General features: G+C 39.3%; 1 protein-coding gene and 1 long non-coding RNA gene across 4 annotated transcripts in view; one reads left to right on the forward strand and one right to left on the reverse strand.

The window, feature by feature from the left end:
* Positions 1–2,229, forward strand: part of LOC146001442 (LIM domain transcription factor LMO4) — a 305,897-nt gene extending 303,668 nt beyond the window's left edge. For 2 of the 3 annotated variants that reach the window (XM_083138767.1, XM_083138764.1), the window contains one exon: positions 7–2,229. The gene's annotated coding sequence lies outside the window, so the exon portion shown is untranslated. The remainder of the gene's footprint in view (positions 1–6) is intronic. The other variant, XM_083138771.1, reaches the window with a different exon arrangement.
* An 11,179-nt stretch (positions 2,230–13,408) lies between these two features.
* LOC145988749 (uncharacterized) overlaps positions 13,409–22,496 on the reverse strand; it is a 239,519-nt gene continuing 230,431 nt past the window's right edge. The window contains exon 3 of the long non-coding RNA XR_014441779.1: positions 13,409–13,466. This is a non-coding gene — a long non-coding RNA (uncharacterized LOC145988749). The remainder of the gene's footprint in view (positions 13,467–22,496) is intronic.

The raw sequence follows: 22,496 nt of genomic DNA on the forward strand, positions 1-22,496 counted from the left end.
TTACAGGCGAAATCTTTTGCTGCAGGAGATACCGAATCAACGACGACCTTGAAACTCAACCTAGAGGCGAATGGATGATGTGGCCAACCGACTCTCCCGACCGCAGCTCGACTCCGTGTGACCTGATCTCATCCCGCAGGAGAACCTTCAGCTTCGTGGGACACTCGAAGACGGCGTGTGTCAAATAGCATCAGTCTCCCTCCCCCGCCCGTTTGGCCATCATTCAGTGTTAACACATGAGTGAAACAATACTTGTACAGTGTACATACAATTCAGATGAGTTCGTGTGGAAATATATATATATTATGTGTTTGTGCACACGTGATTTGACCCCTCCCCCCTCTTTAAAAACTTGCCAAGTATCGATCGCAGGCTGGTGATTTTATTTAAAAATATATATGTATATTGTTGTTTCTTTATCATTGTTAACGGTTCTGTAAGAGGTTCTGATTGTCGAGCAACAAACAATACGAGAAAAAAAGCTCATTGTTGAAAATGTTTGCTGTTAAGGCAGCTGATTGGTGAACAGGAAGATATTGTTGGATGGGTGTGTTTCCATCAGTGTTGCAAGTACGTAAAGAATATGATGATCGAAGACGTTACAAATGCTCAAATCCCAATACGTTTTACAAGTCTCACATTGACACTCGTACAGATAATAGATGCATAGAAGTTTCATACATAAGACACGTGCACAATGAGTTGTACAAGATAATCAGAGGAGGTGATTTGTGGTTATCACGTGTCGTGTTAGTTAACAAAATGAGAGAGGAATTTTTATGTGCCATCGAACTGATTTATTTCTTTCATTTCACGAAAACAGGGTCTGTCAATAGACAGAAAAAATATATGTATAAAATGGGATCTTAAAAGAACCGTCCTTTAAATTAAAAAAAAAAGAAGTATTCGTTAATTTTCAAGAAATGCATATTAAATACACAAGGCAGAGGCCCAAATACAGTGCATAGTTTACAAGGAGAAAATTCACAAGTGACAAAAAGCTACAATGTTCCCAGTGTATGTTCTTGCCACGTTGACATCATTTACAAGAACATGGTATTGAGATTATCCAGTGGCTCTTATATATATAAAAAAGAAACCAGTGATTTCTTGCATGGCAATGCTAAGCAACACAATTCAGAAGACACTATATTTGGACATTCAGTGAACATTTTATTTTTTAAAAAAGGAGTATATGTTATTATTGTCTTTTAAATGTTAAATTATGTAAATAATTGAACACTTTGTCCTAGACAATTTCAATCCATGTCTCAAAGTTCTTGCCACTTTTTTCTGAATAACATTCCGTTCAATTTCTTTTAATTGTCAGTTGTTGCTAAGATACAATTGGATTGATATTCAGCAAACTGCGAAGGATATTTAATGCTCAAATTTAGTAACTATTATTTTAGACATTTTTATTTGGTACAAACTGAAACAATTATTCTGTTTCATACTAAGCAATACTATAGAATAGATACAATATCGGTTGATATTTTTTAAATGCGTGTTTTTATTTGGAACAAAACGGAAGTGGTGAAAAGGCATCTTGCAGTTTGGGAAAATTTGTGATGACCAATCTTTATTCTTGCTTTTCAAATCCACTTACACACATGTATACAGACACACTGTTTTCTTCCACATATTGTGTGTTACATATTTTCTTCCTGATTAAGCATATTTTCGAATATGATATTGCTAAATAAAATCAGTTGTATATAATTATGCACCTGATATAAAATTAGATTTGGTACTAGTATCAAACATCAGATTTCTTGAGAAAGGGACCAGTGAAAATTTACAATCCAGCGATAACAATTGTTTATTCTCTGTTTGAGTCAGGTTAAACTTTACTGTTTCTTCGGTAATGTATGCAGAATTGCAAAAAAATGTTAATGCACTAAGAACAACGTTAAAAGATTATGTAATAAAACTGTTTTACAAATGCATTGTTACTGAACAAATATTATTATGTATCTTAGAACAAGATATAACAGTATATTCGGATTTACTTTCTTTTTTCTTTTTTGCATCATTGGTTGAAAAGATAATATAAGCAATGATAAGAACCTAAAACAGTATTTAATGTGTGCGGTTATGTACATTATTGCCACATACTTGTTATGTATTTTACAAAACATTATCAACATGAAAAAATGAACAAGATTTGTGTTGCACTTCTAATGGAGAATTTTTATTTCTGTTGTTTTTAGCATGCGCTATATTCCATACCCCCTATACTAGGAGTGAACATCTTCTGTATGATTGCAAAGTTGTGTCGCCTTGGTAACAATCATTAAAGTCTTCAGAAGACACGGTGGAGTTGAATTTAGACAACCTCTCATGTTCTATAGTTACTGTAATACACAGTGTCCACAAATTATTGGTCGATTTTGTAAGACTATATTTTCACCAATAATGGACAGAAATACATGATATTATCATCGTTTGAAGGAGGAATATTTTTGAAGTTTTACACAGATCTTAAGTGCTCCCAACCTGCGGCAGAGCAGATGTCCATGCAGTAATCCCATTCTCACCAAACCACGTCAAGCGTGTTTTGTGTGACGTCTCCGATGGCTGTTTCCTCGGTCACCCGACATCACAGTGAGTGATTTCTTCCTCTGGGGTTTCATGGGACAATTTTTATGTTCCTCAACTTCCACAGACACTGTCAGATTTGCAATGCTGCTATCGGGAACGTCACAAAAGACATATTTGAGAGGGTTTGGCAAGAATTTGAGTACTGCCTGGACAACTGCCGTGCCACACGTCCATTTAAGGCCAGTACAAAACTTCAAACATCCCTCTTTCAAATGGTGGTAATTTCATGTCTACCTGTTCAATATTAGTGACATTGTAGTATTATAAAATCGTCCAATGATTTGTGGACACCATGTATAGTCGTTATTCTTATAAAATTCGATCATTAATTACAGGTTGATCTACCAGATCAAAGCATCCACGACAATAATAAATTGTCACATTTGTCACAAAAATTCTGACTGGATTTTTAAATGAAAACTTGTTCCAGAAGCAAATATCGTTTCATGCTTTCAAACATCATAAGTGTGAGTAAGTAGTGACAACATAGAACATAGTGTGAAACTGGCCGCTTGTACGCTATCCGGTGTGACTGGAGCTGGCAAGAAACTGAAAGCAATACAATTATTCGTCCCGCACCATGACCGTGCTCTGACTACGGTTTGGTTTGGTTTGAGTTGGTGTTTTAAGTCCACTTTATGCACAGTAAGGCTAATCGGGACTGGACCTACGTTTAAAGTGGGATCCGAACCACTGTGCCATGTGCCTCCACCGGGTATCGAACCCGGGACCCCTTGACTACAAGGCGACGACGCTACCACTGCGCCATCGGGGAGGCCCGCTCTGACTACGGGACGAGCGCGAGATGACCATTTGACTTCGGCCTCCGAGTTGAAGGTTGACCTCCGGCCTCAGCCTTCGACCTCCATATCGGCCTCCGGCCTCAGCCTCCAAGCTCAAGGTCGGCCTCACACAGCTTCAGCCTCACAAGGCTCGTGGTGGCTGGACATCTCTGGGTTAGTCTCTCCTGGAGGAAGCTAACAACTTTTCTCCTGAGTTTTTGGCCAGTGTATGGCACCGGTGGCCACCCACCATCGTGAGGAAATTGGAGAGCCACGAATGAGTAGCGAAACCCGGTCATGGAAACGACTGGGGGTTAGTCGTGCTGACCAAGCGTTAGCCCGTAGCTGGTTCGATGATCTCCCACCTCGGATGAGGCAGGTAGGAGTGATGCCGGCAGTCGGTAGGTGTAGGTAGGACGTCACGGGTTAAATACAATTCCTGTATTCTGGTTTGCTTCAAGATTTCCTGTAAGGATCTGGGCGTTATTGTTGTAATGTGATTCTTTCCAAGAAACCATTTTCTCGAACGGAACCGAAGAGAGTGAAGAGGCCAATTCACGTCAATGTTCTACTACTCGTCCAGTTTCCATTCCGACAGGTGATGCAGGTGAAATTTCATGTAACATCTGAGAAAGATGACGAAAGAGTAAATGGATAATAAGTCTGACATCCTCTTAACATTTCATTCATTTACAATTATATAATATTTAATTGTTTTTAGCATAGTTTTCATGCAAGCCTGTCACGTTGGTTTTGCTTAGTGCGCGATTGGAAAAAAATAATTGGTCATTGGTAAATCTGCAAAGCTTTTCAAAATTAAAACTTGCCTGAAAAAGCAACACTCATTAGGGCTATTACTCAAATGTATCTTTTTCGTATGTGAGATATGCATTTTGATGTGAAGAATTAACTATGCATGAAAAAATATGATATATGTTTATTTTCCCGTTTTTCTATGTGTAGTTTCATGATGCACATTTCAGGTTTTCTGAAACATCTAAGTCTCTAAAAACACTTCTGAAATACATTGTTTACATCAAATTCAGTTATTTAACATTTAACAACGTAGAAGGTGTCATAATTATACTCTTGAATAATTCTCACAACAAATTAATTAAAATATTTCATAATAGTTTGTTGGTGCCGGCCCCCGTGGCGGAGTGGTTAGCACATCGCGCTACGACGCCAGGGGTCCCGGTTTCGACTCTCGGCCTGAGCATGGATGTTTGTGAGTGTCCATTCATCAATTTCATCACCTCAGTCATCCCCATCTTCGCAAATTAGCCAAAAGTGGCACGAAAAGCGAAGTAAGATAAATCAATTCAATAGTTTGTTGGATCCCCAATTTGATATTTTTCAGTGTTCTATTATTATTTACACCATCCGTGACCATAACGATGTTATGAAAGTAAGAATGAGGTTGTACTGTGTGTAGTATAAATTCACACAACAAATCGCGTAGTCCAACCAACCTAATGTAGTGTAAAAGTTGGTATTATCGTGATATAGGTAATATCGTGAGTTTTGTATTGACGTATCCTGGTCAACTCGTGTGTTTCTGCCTGGCGCCATTTTACTCACTTACTGGTAGGACCTTTACGAAACACTTACGAACGACAGGCAGTTTGTTGCACGCGAGGTTCTTTCGTGATACGTCAATACAAGACTATCACGATATTACCTATATCACGATAATACCAACCTTTACCCTATTCCAAAAATTGTTGCCACTGTGCTGGTATGTCTCTTAATGACAATTAATGTTGATTCAAGAATATATCTTGTCGTTGCAGCATCACAATTAAACCAAAATATGACAATAATGCAAGAAGAAAGTAATTTTTAATACTCTCTGGCAACGTAAAGAACATAACCAGCACGAGTAGGTTGCATTACCGTTCACTGTTATCTGAAAGAGTTCTATCGCATTTTTATAAGAATCTGTGTGCTCATCAACATACTCGTGTTTTTTTAAGATAAGATTTTCTCTACTATATTCGCTGTACGTTTAGCAAGATGAATTGCAAGTAACCAGGAAGTTTATGAACACAATATCAATAGGATTGAAAAGCAGAGTGATCGTTTCAATTTTATCTGGAAGGGAATTGGGGGTCCATTAATAAAAACACACGATCAGAAATTAATTCCGACGACCCACTGTTTGCCATTAACAAAGATAACCGTTTCCTATACCAGATGCCATTTAAACTGGCGGGTGGAAACCAACCATTCAGCCTCCGATTCGGCTGACATCGTTTACTTCTGAAGTTTTCCCTTGGGACTCAATTCATATTTGTCGGTGCAAAATATGATTCCTATTTCAAGGTTTTATCTTGACACACCAATAAAAAAGTAAAAACAAAAACTACTAGTTTCCGAAATACAATCAGCTTTTTTTGTACTTTTCCAGCAAAAGCTAAGCCCTACCTGGGATTCCTTCCAATACCCCAATTATATGATAGCCATGTACTGTACTTCGGTTCATTTTACTCCTTGATTGATTTGGTTTATTTTACTTCACTTTTCTGCCATTTTTGGCTAATCACGAAGATTAGTGATGATATGATTGGTGAAGAGACGCTCGCAAAGAACATCCATACCCAGGCCAGAATTCGAACCCAGGACCTCTGGCGTCGATTTCACTCTTTCCTTATCTTCAGAAAGCACGTCAGACACCATTATTGGGCTGATTCGGGATTGTACTTTTTACCTTTAAAATAGCCTTGATAAGTAATATGACTGTTCACACTGTCTATGAAGCCTAATGTTCACCTTTGTTTCGGACATCCTGGTTTAATTATAGTTGTGAAAAATCCTGTCGTGATGCAAAAAATGGATGTTATTTCTGTATCAGCATTCAAAATACTTTCAGAAACATTTATTGAATTGAAAACATCTGAACTATTTTCTCGAAATGTCGACCAGTGTTAACGTATCTTCTTCCCATTCGATGTTTCACGGCTGCAAGACTTCGCTGTTAACCAACTTTCAACAAGTCGAGGATGATGAGGTGGGATGGAATTTCTGTATATTTATGTATGTAAATATTATTTAACATGGTAATATAACGGGTATATGAATACATTTTCGTTAGCGTAAATATTTTATGCAAATTAAATCACAATATTGCCTACTATTATACAGGGTGGCTCAATAAGTCACTTAACACCCCCAGTACAACGCCACTGCGGCATGGAACGTGAAAATGGCGATGACCAATCGTTGCCTGGCCAAGGGGGAACCACATTGACGTCACCCGCATGGTCGGCAGCCATCTTGATGTCCGCCATCTTGAATTCAACTTCAGAAATTTAAATGGGAAGGGGGTCGTGCGACATATCAAAATGGGCTAGAATTTCACCAGGAAAACAACTGTGACATTTGTTTTCACCTAACTTTAAATTTAAGGGCGATTTCCGCATGGGAGAGTGACACGTCCTTTCCTTTTTGTTTAAATGTTTATTATTCAAATAATCGTTAGTATGTGATTATGTGGTATTTATTGTTAGACCAATCACTGAAAATGTCCGGATATTGACTTACCGGTATGTACATATCTTGTAGTATTGGTTGGCATGGGAATTACGATTGTGTTTTGTCTTTACATAAAAGTTTAAAAGAGTGATGATGTGAATTGATCGTGTCAAGAGTAGCATATTTTCTTTTTCACTGATCTGAACGAAAATGCCACTAACACGTGAGGAACGGATTGCCATCGTATTGATGTCAGGGGAGATGACAAGCCGCGACATGGACGTCCGAAAACAGCCACGGATGAGGGTACTGCTGTAGCGGTGTTGGCATCATTTGCAAAGTCCCCAACCCGTAGCACACGGAGACTGGCACTGGAAAGCGGTGTCAGCAGGGGTTCAATTCAAAGGATTGTACGTGACTACCACTGGCATCCGTATAAGATACAGCTGCAGCAGCACCTTAGTGAGGACGATCCAGACAGGCGTTTGCAGTTTTGTGAGTGGGCTATAGCACAACTGCAACGTGACCCTGCCGTCGGTAGCAAGATTCTGTTCAGTGATGAGGCTAATTTTTATGTGTCGGGAGAGGTGAATAAGCAAAATCTGCGGTACGGGTCACCCGAAAATCCACATTGGACAGATCCCAGCAAGGTGACGGGAGGCGGGAAGGTAATGGTGTGGTGTGGTACTTGGGGTTCCCGACTTGTTGGTCCATTTTTCATTGAGGGCAACTTAAATGCAGAGGGCTACTTGCTTCTGCTACGGGAGCAGATCTTACCAACCTTACTGTCTGAGGATGGGAGCTATCCTGAATGGTTCCAGCAAGATGGTGCTCCACCGCACTATGGGATGATAGTCCGTCAGTACCTGGATCAACAACCACTGGATTGGTCGCTGAGGGACTGTGGAATGGTCTGCACGCTCACCTGACCTGACACCATTGGACTTTTACCTCTGGGGAGACCTGAAAGCCATGGTGTATGCTACGAAAATCAGGGATCTGGCCCACTTGCGCACACGCATTGTGGATGCCTGTACTGCAATAACTCCTGAGGTTCTTCAGAATGTGGTAAGGTCATGGGAGAGACGATTACACGTGTCTGTTGCGCAAGAGGGACGTCATATTGAGCATGTGTTATAACTTTGTAGTATTGTTAACTCTGCAACAATTAAAGTTAGGTGAAAACAAATGTCACAGTTGTTTTCCTGGTGAAATTCTAGCCCACTTTGATATGTCGCACGACCCCCTTCCCATTTAAATTTCTGAAGTTGAATTCAAGATGGCGGACATCAAGATGGCTGCCGACCATGCGGGTGACGTCAGTGTGGTTCCCCCTTGGCCTGGTAACGATTGGTCATCGCCATTTTCACGTTCCATGCCGCAGTGGCCTTGTACTGGGGGTGTTAAGTGACTTATTGAGCCGTAACTTTGTGGTATTGTTAACTCTGCAACAATTAAAGTTAGGTGAAAACAAATGTCACAGTTGTTTTCCTGGTGAAATTCTAGCCCATTTTGATATGTCGCACGACCCCCTTCCCATTTAAATTTCTGAAGTTGAATTCAAGATGACGGACATCAAGATGGCTGCCGACCATGCGGGTGACGTCAATGTGGTTCCCCCTTGGCCAGGCAACGATTGGTCATCGCCATTTTCACGTTCCATGCCGCAGGGGCGTTGTACTGGGGGTGTTATGTGACTTATTGAGCCACCCTGTATATTAAGTGGAATATTCAACTTTACACTCGCTGAATTTATAGACTACATACAAGTCTTGTCTTGCAAGTCTATCTAAGTTAAGGTGACGAGATATTTAAAACAACAAAACAGAACATTTTCCATATTTTCGTGAAGTAAAAACGGGACTGCAAAAAGTATACATTATAATATAAAATTGTATCGTCATAAATACTTATGTTTGAAAACTAATTAAATAAGTAAATATATTCTGTGTAAATAACTTGCATAATATGATGATATTCACTGCACTTAATCAAGCAGTTCTTTAGAATTCGGAGGCATTCCTGGATAATTTTGCCGATGAATGGATCTTCGTCAGACCATCCTTCTTTCCAAATAACATTAATTACAAACGTGTAATTAAAAGTTCACCTTATTAATCAACAAGCTTTCAAAGCTTGTACTGAAATAGCGTTCATGTCACTTGTCCACAAACCGTTCTGTACGAAAACACTCGTTTAGTGGTGGCATTAGTTTCAGGTAAAGAGAGAAGAAACTTCAATATTTTAAGAAATTGGAATATGGTACATTCCATAGTTCATAATAAAAGAGAGTGTATAGTATTGCAGTAATTCTATGTCGGTAAATCTTAGTCACAAAAAAAGGAACATTTTTGGAGTTCCGTTTTTGTTTTTAAAATATCGGGACAGAGACTCCGAAAAGGGACTGTCCAGACTAATACCTTAATCTAAGTAAGTGTCAACCTAGATCGTTTGAGTGTTACTGTAAGACAATCATATATTTTCATTCTTTCATTTGCAATTATTGTAAACCGGTGTACAGCCAACGACAAATATAACAGTACCATCACCATCATTCATTCTGTTTTCCGCAAGGTGATGTTCAAGAATGAAACAGAAAACACGAATAAACAGAAGACAACATCTATTCCAGCGCAGGTACAATTTCGATTCATAAAAGCACACAGAATGAAGAAGAAAATACAACGAAAATAGAAATGGACAATTTGCCTATTGTTACCTTTACGGCTGATTGTACCAACTCTGGTTACAGGTTTCTACCATCGAAAATAAAGTACTTGTTCCTCAGTACCATAGTTTACCAGCCGAAGAGTAGAAAGTAAAAAAGATGGAGCCATCGTAAGACCTACTGTTCTAGAGAAGGTTTGGGCAACTCGTGAAAGCTACCGAGCTTTCTGTGCACTGTGAGCTTCGGACCTGCGCAATGCATCTCAAGCTCTCCAGTACTAGACTTACGGGACACCCTGTACTGACACACATTTGCAGTGCACATACGAAATGACACGGAAAACAAACATTCCCATATCCCGTTCACCACTTGAAGTGACTTGTGTTAATAATTTTTTAACCTAAATTCATGATAATAGGCAACCAAACTAAAATGTCAGTTGCTTTATCACAAGGCTTTGTCACCTGTCGCATGTTCGCTTTCTAATAAGCTGCTTGCCTGAATAATCAATCTTGACTGACGAGTCATGCGATTTCCAAGACAGGTCATAAGTACTCAAGATTCATTACCTTCCCTCGTCCCGCATATGCCAGTTCAATGTTTCGCAGCAAGGAAACTACCAACAAACTTTTTCAGAGCAGTTCGCACCTCGTTCACAATCCTCCATGAAGGAGTGTGTCGATGTATATTTGTATTTTGGTTATTTCACGATACTTTTCTGACTCTTGAAGCAATATTCTGTAAACGTTGATTAAAGTACGTATGTCGAAACTAGTGATGAAACTGATAGACTGCCATGTCTCGTCTCGACATTGTCCTTAGCTCAAAAAATAGTATCTTTTTTCATTTAGATTTAAAACGTTAATTCAAGCTGTCATACAATAGCAACACAAATTGTGCGCAATTGTACAAACACGTCGGCTACATTTTGTACAGTTCACGATCTTTCTATTTCTCAAAGATTTGAAATATCAGCAGTACTACAACTATCGCTTTCTCACTTAAAAATAAAGTTGTACTACGGAAATGAATTGATGAAAGTTTTACGTAGGGAGAATAATAATGATGGAAATAAATATTGACAATCAATTTTTTCCAAACATGAGGATGGAGGAGGTGGGGTACGGGAGGCCAGTGCCCCTTCTAGAGAGGACGTGGCTCACAGAATTGAATTAACAAAACACGTTCAGCGTCAACAAAACAAACAAAAAATGGCAGGCTTTACTAAACTTAGTAACGAACTAAATTTTTTGACTACAAGCAAATGTTTACGATTACTAAAATAATTTGATTCTGATGAACTATAAGAGAACGTAGATGTTTTGGCTGCGCAACACTGCATTGCGAACGTTGCCAGAAAAATATTATTTAACATAACACCAATTTGATAAGATAAAAAAAAAATGAGGGTCGTACAACAGTAAAGTGAAGTAAAGTGCTCCCCTGTGCTTTGCACCACGCCATGCAATGGTAGAATTATAAATTGTAATGACTGCATTCTCATGCAATCTTTGAACAGGGTAGGCCAAAAGTTACATTCGGAAATATTCATAATATTATCGTGAAAGAAAATGCGGTAATCGGTGGAGAACAAGTCGGGAAACCAAACACACGAGTAATGCACGACAATTTCCCCTATAAGTCGTTTTCACGTTCAGAAGACACAATGGGCTCTTATGGACAATGCTTTTCTTATGGGAAAATACGAGCGCGCTGTTGTGAAATTTCTCGATTTACAAATTTAGCTTAGGTAAAATCGGTACCTGCAGTTTTGCAGCACATTTTGTAGAGAATACGATGGTGAACGCAAAAAACTGGTAGCTTGCTTACATATTTTTAGATAAATTAAAAACGCAAATTTTTCGTGAAAAAAAATGACACTGTTTTTAAATTGTCATAGGTGATGTGGTGCTCAGAATTTATCAATACTTTAAAGCATATTCGCATTAAAAATATTCAAATAAAGTATGTGGAGATTTTTTATATTCGTGCAGTAGAAAATATCGTTGCTGGCCATTTTTTGTTCTGTAATTCCAAGTAAAAACTTCCAGCGACAAAGTTGTGAAGAAAATAATGAAATTATTTTTTATAACCACTTCAAGGTTCCCAGCAATATTACTTCCGTGCATTTGGAGTTCCTTTTTAACCCGAACCGCGCGCGAAGTAAGGAGACGTTGTCTGGCCATCTTGAGCTGACTCACTGCAGAATTCCGGCTAATCACCACCAAGTTTTGAGTTGCTATTTTATTTCCATTCAGTAAAAATATTAACTTCATGCAGTTTGTTATAATAGAATTGCAATTACTTAAATTTAATAATTGACAATTATTTCCAATGCTGCTGTTGTGAGCAACATTAGTACTGTCGCAAATACACGTTGTTTTTGTTTACGTTACTGTCGACATTAATACTGAGATGAAGATCACCTTTCAGTTTCCAACGTACACATAAATTCATAAACACCATATTAACCCTTGAAAGGCTTTCCAACACGTGACAAAATATATCATTATATATACAAAATATGTAATGCCTTCATTGTAAAGGAAGCTCATTTCCCGGCGACATGAGCTAGAGCTGTATTGGCAACACTGTGCGGTTTCTCCATAAGCGCCGTTGTGTCTTCTGAACGTGAAAACGACTTTAGGTCCTTCTCTCTTCGGCAGTTGCCGATCGCTGTTGCCAGCTTCGCTCTTTTGGAGTTTGATCTGGTCCTTTCGTGCACTCGTTTGGCTATGAACTATGGCACCCTCCCCTTGCCCCACTATGATGCCATCACTGGTTCCGGTTTACATAGGCAACTTCTATACATTTTCCACGTGACGTGATATTGTTATGTTTGTTGCGTCGCCCCACCCTCTCTTACATCCCCATCTACCTTTCTTTATAGCACCTTGGCTGACGTGAAGAGGACGTAATATTGTTATCCGGGAATACTTTATTTTCGATTTCATACGACCATCGGTGGATGATTGAGATGGGTGATGCCGGCTGATTTAGACGGTGAAAACTAAGAATAAATTGCCATCACTTCAAAGCTAACGGCAATAACAGCGCCCCCTCACCCACACCCCCACTCGTTTGACACCTAAAATTACCCCAGGAGGCACTTTATCCAGTTTCGTAAATCTTTCTTACTCCGTTTACGGTGAAATTTAGCTCTTTTATGTGCATCAGGTTTGGCAACATTGCCAGAATGGCCGTAGGAGGCAAGGCGAAATACATTGCTCTTATGGGAGTATTATTTGATTCGTTCTCTTGGGAATATCAAACTTCCGATGGCAAAGAAAAATACATCAACGGAAAAAGGACAGATTGAAGTAGTAATTGACAGGCGGAAAAGTCGAAACTTCCATTTGATTACCCGTAACTTTAAGTTGAAGTTGATTCCCCATAAGGAATACATTGGTTTCTGAAAATTCTTATTCATCATATTTTTCAAACATCGTGTCTAGCTTAATAATCAACTTTAAAAAACGCTTTCACTTGCAACACGTGGAGAAATTCATACTCTATTGAACTCCAGCTTTCTTCCTCAGTAGCATTGTCCATTCGGAGGGTATTGAAATAAATGCACAACTGGTGCGAAATTGTCCCTCATCCCCTTAACTGTAGTCTATCATTCGGACGGACCTGTATCGGAAAACCTGACTCAACAACATTAGAGGGATCGACTGGCATCTATCGGAAAGCAGACGAATTATTTATTATTATTACCACACAACGTATTCCTCTCAACCTACGACAACTTTTGAAGTCAATTTCGCGTGCGAATAATACATTTTTACACTATACATAGTATCTGATCGCGACTTTTGGCTCACGGTGTACAATCAAGAAAAAATATTAAATATAAAAGAAATGGATGGTCAACTTACGTGTGGTATATTATGATTTCTTCAATCTTCACTTTTTAGCTCGAAGCATCCCCCTCTTTCCTGGAACAAGATAAGTATAAAATTACCCACGTATATTAATATCACAAGATGAACTGCAAAGTAAAATTTATATTCAAGGGAACTAAAAGAGAAACTGTCTTCAACATTTGTGTCGGGGGTTATTATGTATAATTGTGTGTGAAATATAAAAATAATCTGTTCAGATACGCAAATGGAGATCACGAGATGGGATCAGTGAGATCCGAACACTGTGGTGGCGTAGTGGTAGCGCTGAGGCCTTTTGATCAAGAAGTCCGCCCCCCCCCCCCCCAGTAGAGGCACATGACACAGTGGTTCGGATCCAACTTTGAGCTGTAGGTCCAATCTCGATTAGCCTAACGGATAACTAAAGTGGACTTAATACTTACAAATTTTGGCAAACACACTTTTGAAACCAGAACCCCCTTGATTGCAAGGCGATAGCGTTGCCACTACGCCACTGGTGAGGCCTGTTTGTGGAATATGTAGAAACATTGCCGGAACATTGATTGATTTGGTGTTTTAAGTCCACTTTATGCACAGTAAGGCTAATCTGGACTGGACCTACAGTTTAAAGTGGGATCCGAACCACTATGTGCCTCGAACCCGGAACCCCTTGATTATAAGGCGACGACGCTACCACTGCGCCATCGGGAGGCCCCATTGCTGGAATATGTCAAACGGTATAAACATATAGCTTATGAAAGAAAACCACAATTTATTTCACATTCCTATAATTTTCATGACAAATTTGAAAAACAACGGTACAAGGCACAAGAAGCAATTTAGTTTTCATTGTTTTTCGGTGTAGCCACGCAAAACTAATAGTTTTAATTTAATCTACTAATCTTGCTAAGGCAATGTAGAGAAGTAACACTTTCCGCAAAGGGTATTAAAAACCTAAAAAAAAATATTAACCTAATTTTATTTAAGAAAACAATGTAATTACATAAACATGTAACTGTACTTCAGCTTTCTTAATATATATGCTTCAAATATTGCACAATGTTGTTATTCTTATTATAAAAGAAAATAAAACGTTTTGAAATATCACCCTCTATATATTCTGAAATTTGAACGTTCATGTTTCTGCAACTACAGCAGCTAAGCATGATGCATATACATACATACTTAAGGCATCAGAATGCTTTCTTCTATGCTTAGTACAATCTGGGAAAATTGTAAAGTTTTGGAACTTACTGAAAAATGCTGAAATATCTACAAACGTACACCCTATCCGGAAAAAACAATCTTGTAACGTATGTATTCCATTTGTTAAGGAATTTAATAAATTATGGAAATTTGAGGGTATGCTTTATTGGTTGTTCCATAACAGCTGGTGAGCTTCTTACCCTGAAACAATTTCGTTATAAATTTGTCATTCGATAGCAAAGTAAAATAAATAATTCATATTTTGAACTTTTATTCCACTATTATTAAAAATTGTTGTCTGTTGACATCAAAGGTAAGAACCGAAGACCATTACTATTTCTAAGCAGCTCCCACAAGTGACTCAGGTTAGAATGCAAATGGTTTATCTCATACTCGGATGGCGCTTGTGGTTGGTTGAGGAAATTGTCGTAAGGTTTCATTGGTTGATGGAGTTTCCATTTTCGTGTCCGCTTCCAAATTCTGCTCATGGACCAAAAAGACACTCAATATATCAATATTGGTTGTATGTAGGCATCAGACGATATCAGAGATGAAATAATTTCATCCTAAAATAAACCACAGCCAAAAATATCTCGATTTGTTTACAGTTTGCATTCTCAATGGACGATGTGTTTATTCAGAATCAAGTGATATATTTTCTAAAAGCACCAAATAGAAATAATTGTAGGAATGGAGTTTCTAATAATAAAACTAATCTAATACGATACTCATCCTCACGCTTCCAAATAAGGGTCTCCTCCAACCTTCGCCACCTGTAAATACTCCTAACACCATGGTAGCACTAACCTAGCAGGGCAGAGGGAAGAACCTGTGGTCCGCGGACCACCAGAGGGAGGGGAGCTTACGTTCTCCCTGTAGGTCCGCGAAGGCTTGAAGAAATGTACCGAACTTTTATTCTTGTCAGCAAGATTAGACGAAAATTGACTGTCGACTGTTATAAATAAGCCGATTTTTAAAATTAAACACGCCCCACGGTAAACAATTGGAAGGTAAAAACATGCTACAGTTCATTGTTTTTATTAATATTAGATATTGTAATACAGAAATTTTTAATATTGATGGTCAATAAGGCAAGTGCAGCCCGTCTACGCTTGTAGAGACCTTTTAGTCCAACACAAAAGAGCGAAAGATAAACAATCCAAAGTTACGAGACTTGTTGAAAAGCAACATCATCAGTCCCATTGAATGATATTAGATTATCATTCAGTATCCAGTATTGTAATAAATTGTATTATACAGCATTCTCGATGAACAATTTTAAACAAATATATCGTGCATTTCTTAGGACTTAAAATATTGAGAGAAGTCTTGGGTTGATGGTGTAGGGGAGGTCCTGCAACACCAAAAGGTCTTTATCTAAGGGATCTGTGGTAAGTGAAAAGTTAAGAACCGCTGTAGCAGGGGTAGGATTTTATAAACATATCAAGTATAAACAAAATGGCGACTGAGAGCTTGGAAACGTTACATTTCATCCCGATTTCTGCTTTAATATTGCTCGCGGAAGATTTTTGTGTACCTGTATTGCCAGTCGTCAAGAAAATTAGGAAACAATTCGCCTCGGAAACTGCTCATCACGAAATACCATCCCCCCCCCAACCCTGACTGAATTAAGGTGACAGATAAAAATAACTCCCGACATGGGTATCTTACGGCGATTAGTAATTCATGAATTGACTGAGTCGGAATGAGTCGGGGGGCCACATTTTGATGGGGACTTTGTAAACAGAACAACGACCGGGAGGGTGATAGAAGTTAACGTTGGAATTTTACAACGGGCGGGCCTCTATTTTGAAACCCGTTCCAAGAAGTCCCTGTGGAAAGCCATTGCCTGGCGGAATGGAGAAACGCCGACGGATGGATTGAAGGGGAGAAGCGTAAAGAAGTGCTTACACTGCATGAGCTCCTGACGCAGAGATGGATGTCGAACCGGCACACATACACAAATTCTGTTTCATTCGGCAAGGAGAGGACGTAGGAATGTACGATAGAGCAGTGTTGCCGACTTCAATTTGACAATATTCCCTAGCCATGGACTTCGCCAACTTAACCATCCACGCGAGAGTTGAATTCGGAGCACCCACCCCCTTCCTCCTTGCTTGAAGTACGCTAATATTTTTCTTCTCCAGGGTAGCCACGCTAGGAACCATGATAAAATTCAAGTATAATTCCCGGTTTCCAAGGCGAACTTTCCAAAAATTCGGGTATAAGCAGATGTTTTCTCTATTTCAACATTAGCATACCTATTACCGCCTCTCACCACTCACATACAAATATATTAACAAAAATAAAGGGTCTTTGGGATTACAATATATCCAAAAATTCAAATTCAATTCAATTAAACGGTATACGTACCTGGGTATTTAGAATATTTAATTTAAGGTGCGGGGTTTAGATTTGTCATTTCCGACTCTAAACCCATCTACAGACACAAGTCACAAGTGTTACGAGCTAAATTAATCTACGAAAAATTGTTAATTGTATACGAATTTGAAACTCAATTTTAACTAATCAACTTCAAGATATGTTCTTGCAATAATTTTCAGTCTGTCAGATAAATAGTTCTGCAAATGACACTAACAAGGTATACGGATTGAGAGAATTCTGTTTTGTTTTCCAATCTGCTTTCTTTTCCTTCCTCGATAAAAATAAATGCTAAACTGTGAAAAACTTGCCTCAGATAATTTATAAATATGTATAAATTCAATGCGATTTGTATTAATAAAAGTTGCAATTTTTCACATCTACGGAGAAAAATTCGCCCAGAATTCACGCATAAATCTCGGAGCCAATAATTCATGCAGAACTCCCGGAATTCAAGGAATTCCAGGTGAGTAGACAGACTGTTCTCGTTTAATATCCTTTTGGGTTCCCGCTCAAACAGCAATCCAGATCCCGTAAGGAATCCCCAAATCTATAAATTTTTGACTCGCTTTACAACAACAAAGAAAAGTGGAGGTAGAAGATTAACTGGGGGAAAATTCACGTTTAATGTGCCACTAAATACTGTACACAAATGCATACTTGGGTTAAAATATTATTTATCAGTTGCTTTTGCTTGTGCTGAGAGGGGAGGGGTACTGAATGACCGACCGAAGGTCCTGTCCCTCTACCCACACCGTCACTGTATACTACAACAAATATTTTGTCTCTTAAACCTACCAAAATCCATTGATTAGAATAAAACAGTTTCTATCGACTCCGTGGCCGAGGGCGATAAGTTCTCGACTTTCGAAGTTCCCATTGCACGATCAGCCTGCCCTCGTCACCTCCAGAACTAACTGGCGCATTCCACACAGCAGGAAATTTGCTACAAATTAATCGATTTTCTTTTTCTTAGTTTCTAAGTTCACTTTATGCACGGATAGGCTAAACGGGACTGGACCTACAGTTTAAACTGGGATCCGAACCACTATGTGTCGCCACCGGATAACGACGTCGTTACCACTACGCCATCGGGGAGGCTGCCAAATGAATCGGAAATGCCTGGATAAATTTCTAAATCTTAACAAAGTTTCACTCAAGTCCCGTACCATTCCCGACCCCCCCCCCCATTAAAAACGTCAACGTACAATTGATGCTACATTTTCTTCTTACCTCCAATGAACATTCTTCTGATTTCGCAACATACAAAGTAACAAGCAAAATTTGAAAATATATGTTTTTCAAGTCGATGCTCGTTCTTGTACTTTAAGTTGGATTGCGCTTTGTTTGCTGTTTGGAATTTGCAGTTTACTAATTATACAGGGTGTTCATAAAGTCCCGGTACCATTACAAAAAACACAGCTCGGAAACTACATGCTGTTTTTTGCAAAATGAGCTACAACTCTCCACATTTATATGTCATACACCTCAATGTGCGCCCCTCTATTGCTCTCAGAACTTCAAGGCGATAATCCACATCTGCCCATACACGCCCCAGCATATCACCAGTAACATTTAGGATACTCTCCGTTATTCTTCTTCGAAGAGTAGCAACATCTGGAACAGGAGTGCGGTAAACACAATCTTTGCCATACTCCCAGAAGAAGAAATCCAAGAGTGTGATATCAGGAGAGCGCGGTGGCCAGGGAATAGGTCCATCTGCCATCGAAATGCCTATCCTATAGACCTCGAACTTCCTTAGACCAATGAGGGGGTGCCCCATCTTGTTGAAAAATTATGGTTGGAATATAAACGTGGAAAGTTGTAGCTCATTTTGAAATCAAGAGCATTGTTCTATTGCATGTAGTTTCCGAGATATGTTTTTTGTAATGGTACCAGGACTTTATGAACACCCTGTATATCGGAGATATGTATTTCCTCCTCAAAATTTCGGACGTTTATCCTCGAAACCCTTGAATTAATTAACTTAGACGTATAGGGGAAAAGTGGTTACTTGTGGAGAGAGTTGCAAACACTGGCGAAACACGTAGGGAACAGTTACGGATAACATTCTAAGTGAGTGTAAAATGAGTGTCATTCGTCGGCAGGGGGGAAACCTACAGTATCGTTGGAAGAATACAGTTCTCCTGGGACGTCACAATTTTTGTGTTAGCCGAGAGAGAGAGAGAAACGGGGGAAAAAAGGAAACAGAAAATTCACCTGAATGACACATAATCCTCAGGGATATGCCCTCAATTTTTGCCACAGCGGTAGGCATTAAGGTAGTTTATTTAGCAACCCCGCATGCAAGAAGCTGAAAAAACCACGACACATAAAAAAAAGGAACAAAAGTACCACGTTTGGTGTTGGGTGTGTGTGTGTGTGTGTGTGTGTTGCTGCCGACATGACGAATATTTTAAAATAAACTTCCGGTCCTGCGTGGCAAGGGGGAAATAATTCTGACATTTCGCTGACGACTGATATTTATATATCTTTACCCTTGTGGTAGAAAAGCTCACTAATTTGCCTAACAAGATAAACACTCTATTCACACCTAACCCCTTAGAACTACAATATGAGTTTATTTATCTGTTGTATGCCCTCAGGGTGTTCGAATCCAAAGAGGTTGTTTACAGGTGATCAGGTGGATATAGAGATTGCAAACACCCAGAGATAAGGAATGTTGATAGCAATGTCAATGTAAGTCAATAAAACTGAATTCATGTTGACAAATACAAACATTCAGTTCGATTCGGTTTTCGTCCGCCGCGGTGGACGAGCAAGTTGAGTGATCTAGCCACCGCAAGTTCAGAGTTCGCAGACATGAGCTGGTCATGGATTTGTTTATCAAATTACACTGGGCAACATTGATTTCATTGCATGGAAGGTTGTAACGGTTCCAATATGAAATCGACCCACTGAAACCAGATATAAGTTCAGAAAACCCTCATCACATCAGGTTTTCTCAGAAATTACACGTTTCGTATTGTTAGTAGACGTGGTATCCATTTCTCCTTTGTACTATAACTGCACGTTGTTCATTTTGTTGAATCTAATGATATATGTTATTTCCGTGTTTCATTTGCAAGTGGTATAGCAGAGGAAGGTCCCAGCATTGGTCTCTGAAAGAATTGCCTCGAAGACAATGGAGTGTTGGATCAAAAAATATCAAGCAGAAGTAAGTGTCTTCTTGAAACATCTGACTTCTCTTACCACCCCTACACATAAAATTAGGGCCGATGAAGCAATTCGTCAAGGCATTGAAAAAAATGGACAGTGCTTTTCTTACATTTGTGAGGAAGTTCCCATGTTTGGCACATGGAAAAGTGAAGGAAGGGATATTTACAGGACCAGATATCAGGAAGCTGCTTCGTGATGATGCATTTGAAAGTACAATGGATATGAAAGAGTTGGAAGCATGGCAATCATTCAGAGACGTTGTTACAACGTTTTTAGGTAATACAAAGGACATTCAATACATTGTAAACAAACGCTAAATGACTTCAGGGACCTAGGATGCAACATGAGCCTAAAAGTGCACGTGCTTCATACACATTTAGACTTTTTTCCTGAGAATCTTGGGGAGTATAGTGAAGAACAGGGCGAAAGGTTTCACAATGATCTAAAAGATTTAGAACGAAGATACCAAGGTAGGTGCTCCCCAAATACTGCTGGATCATGGTGAGAGAAACTCCTACAAGTGCCCATAAAAGAAAACCAACCAGACGCAGCTCCATGTGCAAAAAAACAAGATCACACTGAACGTATTGAACTGTTTCGAGTTTGTATGTTATGTGTATTGTGTCCAATTCCATGTAAGAACTGCGTGCAATCAGTTACTCATGTGTCATGACAAGGTTCATTTGTTTAAGTTTTCCAAGCGCTGTAACTAGGAATGCATATGTTGAATGATGATACAGATGCATTCAGCTTTTTGTTTCTGTACATTCCAATGCATTGTATGGTATAGTACATTAAATTTTTCATAATGTATGACTCTTATTTGGATGTCCACACCTCAATATATAACTAAACATGCATAAAAACTACGATGTACCTTCACATCAACTTTGCAAAGAATTGTAACGTGATAAAAAAAACTGATTACAGATTTGGATTCAGCACACCATAAATATATGGAATCACTTCTTGGTGTCTCTCAGTCACTTTTCTGTCTCTCTCCGTCAATTTCTTTGTGTGTCTTCGTCACATGCTTGATGTCTCTCCGCCACTTCCATTGCTGTCTGTTATGTCGGCACACACACACTTCCAAACTAAACGCGGTACTTTTGTCTCTTTTCTTTGTATGTCGTGTTCTTTCATCTTCCTGCATGCGGGCTTGCGAGGCAGTTATTGAGAGCATATCATTGAGGTGAATTTTCTCCTTCCTATTTTTTCCCTCTGTCTTCCTCCCTAGTCTCACTTCCTGTGTCTCTCTCCATGTGCGTCTCTGTTATCTGTTATTTGTTGCTAGACTAGGCTAGGCTAGAGAAAACTAGAAGAAATTGTGGTACCTCCCACAAAAAGGGAGAAAGAGAAAATGAAAAGTAAAAAAAAAAGATGGAATCGAAATAATTAAAAAGTGCAGGATATATAATCAGTGCAATAGAGAAATCAGAAAATGCAGACAAAATAAGAGCATATCGTTTCTCAAAAGTTCGGCAAGGAATTAAAAGGAAATTGCACTAACGGTAATTGACATTTCCAAAAACCGTATCGTACTAATCCAGCTAAGTCAAACATTGAAACTTCTCGCCCAACCAATCCCCTTCCAACCAGTCTACGTAAACATAATATCTCCTTTTCTCCGTAAGTCCCCAATAACAGTTCATTGTTATTCATTGTTTCTAAATCACTTGTCCCCGCTTTTCCTGGCAAATTTATTTCTCCCCCATCCCCCTGTTTTTAATTGCCGACCGAAGCCCTACCCTGAGTATGAAACACGATGAGATGTGCCTCAGTTCTTCGGAATACAGGGAGGGATTCAAGGGGGTGGGGGGAGAGGGAGGAACGAAGCCTATCTCTAGCCCTACAGCCGGAGATACTTTTAATGCTGTCCCTGTTTAATTACTGGAAGTGGGACAATTTCTGCTAATTACGTTGGATGCTGTTCTTTTTCGCCAATCTGGCGTTGGTCCAAACTATCCTCCCCGTCTAGCGTCCCCTCTCTTCTACTCTTACACAACTCCCACACGATCTCCAAAGCCCCGGCGACTCGTTTTCCTGTGTAGATGTTCCTTTACTGGAAAGATTGACATAGGGATCTTGAAAGAGAGGTGGCTGATATTCAACGCTCATCTGGCAACTCTTGGGAACTATTATCACGTGAACTGGTGAAACAAGTATAGCTGTTTCCATTCTATCCCGAACAAAACACTTTTAAATAAACACTAGATCAACAGATGGTGTTGATTGTCCTGATCAAAGACTTGTAACCCACTAAGGGGTGAAAGGGGTAACCTAAGAAGCCACCCAGAAGGTTTGCAGGCCAACGAGGCTCTGTTGCCTGGACTCACG

Source organism: Lepisma saccharinum, chromosome 1 (assembly GCF_977018435.1).
Source record: "Lepisma saccharinum chromosome 1, izLepSacc3.1, whole genome shotgun sequence".
NCBI lineage: Eukaryota > Metazoa > Arthropoda > Insecta > Zygentoma > Lepismatidae > Lepisma > Lepisma saccharinum.